The sequence below is a fragment of the Cornus florida genome, unplaced genomic scaffold (assembly GCF_030987335.1).
Source record: "Cornus florida cultivar Cherokee Brave unplaced genomic scaffold, ASM3098733v1 CherokeeBrave_3.0.0_Hap2_Chr10, whole genome shotgun sequence".
Lineage (NCBI taxonomy): Eukaryota > Viridiplantae > Streptophyta > Magnoliopsida > Cornales > Cornaceae > Cornus > Cornus florida.
Window position 1 is genome coordinate 74,863,356 of NW_026775580.1, and position 4,350 is coordinate 74,867,705.

The window sequence follows — 4,350 nt, forward strand, 5'->3', positions numbered from 1 at the left end:
TTGTTTCCAAAACACGGCATTGCCAAAAGAGTACTAATTTCTTTATTTTAGCAATTAATTAAGCAATATCATGCAATATAAAATAAAGCAAAGTAAAGTTAGAGATGACACTAGGATTTTAGCGAGGAAACCCCAGTTGATAAAATACGTCAACTGTTATGGGAAAACCCTCATGGACTGTACAGTCCAAAGTAAACCGATCCACTATGCTTGAAATAAAGTACACCAAACTTTAACTCTGGCTCACACCCTATCATTCAACCAAACACCAACTGTTGCCAATCCTCTGGCTTTGTGGTGTGTCGTCGCACTAACGTCTAAAAGATGTGCACTAAGAGTGTGTGAGTGCAATATGGCCAAGTTTTAAATTTATAATTGCCACTACTAACTCTAACTAAAAATATAGCTAAGGTGAGTAGGGATCGTCCCAAAGGATTGTAGGTGCACTAGTTATGGAAATAATGTATAGGGCTAGTAGGTCGAATGATCAAGAGATTGTGTGTTTGGTTGATTAAACTACAAGCTAAACTAAACAAGTTCAATGTAACATAAACAATTTAGATGAAATTTAGAGAAACCAAGAGAGTGAGGTCTTGAGGTCTAGAAATCACCACTAAACATCACCATTCTAGACATTCAATGCATAATTAATGAGGGGAAACATGTGTAACAATTTGAGAGTGTGTGATTAATTGTTTCAACAAGTATGGATGACCAATTAAGTATATATTGTCTAAGCAATCTAGTGAATAGCACAATACATCAAATTAAGCCATTAATCCTTCCTTTAAGCTCACAATCCAAACACATCACATGGTTAGAGAAGAATACTACTTGCATTCATAAGCATGGAACATCAAACAACAAGCATGGATTGTCCTCCCATCTAACAACTAAGGCAACTACACTACAACTAAGCAAAGGGCATGAAAATTAAACTAAAGAAACTAAGGGAGAAACACAACCCATCAAGACATGAGTATGAACCATCAAATAAACCACAATAGTATTCTATTAAGCACTATGCCTTGACAATTGATGAGCGCTGAAAAGTACACTTTTAAACCCCTTAAGCTTGAGTATTCTAGGACCTTTATCTATCTTATTTTCCTGTTTTAGTACTTATTTGTTGTTTTGTCTATTTCAGGTCAGTAATGTTAAAATGGGATAAAAATGGTTTCTTAAGGCCGTTTTGGAGTCAAACTAAGTCTTAGTGATGATCCGGAGCAAAAAGAGGCTGATTTGTAGCAAAAAGAGGCTGATGCTGAAAATCTGCCAAGTTGGATCCATCCAACTTTCTGAGATCGATCGCAGAAAAAGTGAGATCGATCGAACTTTTCTGAGATCGATCGAAAATCAAAGTTGGATAGATCGAACATTTGCTGGCAGCGAGCTGTCTTATTCCCGTATGCGTAGTCCACTTACCACATAATACGAGATTAGATATTTTTGAGGCTATATTCTTGACTTAATGACTAAGAAAATGACCTTCTATATAAAGGGAAGTGACTCATTTTGTAAAGGAGCTTTTTATCTTTTTTATTTTTTACATTGTATTTTTTATTTCTCTCTCTAGCAAAGTTAAAGATTAGGGTTAGAAGAAAAAATGGAAGTAGAGGCACATCTCAAGATCCATCTCTAGACCACTATCTCTCTCCATCTCTAGAGCTTCAAAGAAGAAGAAAGAGAAGATAGAGCCATATTTGGAGCTTAATTCCATGACCACATCCACCTCCTCCATGATTGGCTAGATCTATACTCAGGGCTTGGATGAGCCCTAAGTCTTGTGTAATCTAAACCCTTGTATTTCTATTTTTGGGGATTTATATATATATTGCTATGATTAGTGCTCTAGCCTTGTGATTGTTGATTTAATTCTTCGTTATGATTCTCTATTTTAATTACATGTTGTCTTATGTGTGATTATTTGGGGAATTGATCTCTACACTAGATTCTCTATGTTGGTTGCATGTCTATGTATGATAAATTAAGGATTTAGTGATGGCTAAGCATGGGTTTTCATTGAATGGGTTTGTCAATTAATTTGATGGTTTATACTTATGCATAATGGGTTGTTCTATAATTTAATTCATGCTTGTAGGTAGGTAGACAATCTATGCTTGCTTAGATATTCCATAGCTTATTATTGCAATTCCATGATTCTCTAGATTGACGTGTGCTACAATTGTTACTAGTTAGATGGGTCATGCTTAAAATTGATGGGTTGTGCTACACTTAGTTTAGGTAGACAATTCATTCTTAAATTAAATGGTCCATACTTAATATTGCAATTAGTAGTCGCATTTTGTTCACAACAATATATTCCCCATTAATGGAAAGCAAGTGGTTAATTACATGAGCTTAGTGGTGATTCTAACACCCTAAGTCCTCTCTTCATATCTCTTAAATCCCTATCTCTAATTAGTTTTATTTCACTTTCATTTTAATTAATTGTTTTCTAGTTTAATCAACCAATCTCTCTTTTTGCAATCATTTGGTACATTAGAGTTGAAGTTAAATTCCAACACGTTAAATCCCTTGGGACAATCCCTACTCACTCTTGCTACGTTAGTAGTAGTGTTGGTAGTGATTTTTATAAATTTAAATTTGACCTAAAAGTCTTTTTCTTGAACCACATATTCACCACATTATTTTTAGAATATATCAAGCAGCCTCGTCAAATTTTGGCACCGTTGCCGGGGATTAGGCAACGTCGTATTTGTGGAATTCATTAGGAATTAGTACTCTTTTGATCGTGACTTTACTTTGTTTTTATTTTTCTTTTGTTACTTTTTGTGTTTGTTCATCTTTGACAAGGAGCATTGAGCTAGGAAGCAAGCAAAGGAGCTAAACAAGAAAAGAAAAAATGCTAAAAATTTTAAAAAAAAAATTGCTAAGCTAAGCTAAATTTGGAGTTGAAGTGCTAAAGGACCTTTGTGAGACTTTCTTTACTTAATCCCTTAGTTAAATCGTCGGCCCGCGTGGAAGCTTGTTTTTAAATTCTTAGATAAATCGTGAGCCCGCGTGGAGGCATTCTTAATTGTTCTTTGCATCATTGTTGTTAAAGCATAGGAGTATGGGTTACGTGTTTGTGGAGGAAGTTTCATTGAATTGTTGTGAAGTTGAAGTGCTTGTTCATTCATTGTGTTTGTGTGTTTTACATTGTGCATGCATGGTCGTAGATCACTAAGACCAACTCTTGTCCCTCTTGATTTGCATCTTGAATCCGTAGTTAGAAATCCTAGGGGAAGAGGAAGTTCTAGTTCTACCCAATCCATTACATCAATGGAAGGCCATAATGAAGAGCATGTAGAGGACCTTGGACCAACAAGGTATCCTCCATCCAAATGTGCATCATGAGAACATTCAAGCACCATTAGACATGCCTAGGCCATTCATTCACCAATCACAACAACAACAAGGCCAAGTTCTATTTGGAATGCCAAGGCCAATGTATGCTCCACAACCTCTCATCATTCAAGGAAATCAAAATCAAGGTGCCCATATTGCACCTCAAATTGCTAATCCTCCACTTGCTTTAAGAGATCATTATGTGCCTAATGAATATAATGCACCCACATGCATTCAATTGCCACCATTTAGAGCACATCACTATGAAATCAAGCCACAAACCATTCAAATGCTTCCTAACTAGCATGGACTTCTGAGTGAAGAACCTTACAAGCATTTGGATGAGTTTCTTGAAGTATGTTCTACCGTAAAATATACGGACATGCCGGAGGAGGTCTTAAGACTTAAAATTTTTCCATTCACCTTAAAGGACAAGGCAAAGTATTGGTTTAACAATCTTAGGCCTTTTTCAATCACTTCTTGGGCAGAAATGCAACAAGAGTTCTTGAAGAAGTACTATCCGGTTTCTAAGACCAATGCCATGAGAACTTCCATTAAAGAATTCACACATGGGGATGGAGAAACGTTTCATGAGGCATGGGAACGCTTTAATGAATTGCTTAGGAAGTGTCCACATCATGACATGCCCAAATGGCAATTAGTTCAATATTTCTTTGAGAGCTTATCGGACAATTATAAAGGCATGGTTAATGCTTCCATGGGTGGCTCTTACATTGATAGGCATGAGGATGACGTGTGGCATCTTTATGAGAGCATGAGTAAAAATTCTTTGCATAGAACATTATTATCCAAGAATGGTAGAAATTCACAAGGTAGGAAGAGTGTTGGCTTTCATCAAGTCGACCATTCAAATGAAATAGCCGCCGAAATGAAGTCTTTATCTCAAAGGTTTGATCAATTTTTTATTAACCAAAACTCGGCGAACCAAGTATCTTCTTTCCCTAACCATTCTCATCGTGCATCAAATGAAACATGTAT

At 36.1% G+C, this 4,350-nt stretch overlaps 1 pseudogene; it reads right to left on the reverse strand.

Annotated features, from left to right (window-relative positions):
* Nucleotides 1–3,898: 3,898 nt before the first annotated feature.
* Nucleotides 3,899–3,996, reverse strand: LOC132280536 (small nucleolar RNA R71; annotated as a pseudogene).
* Between the last annotated feature and the right edge of the window lie 354 nt (nucleotides 3,997–4,350).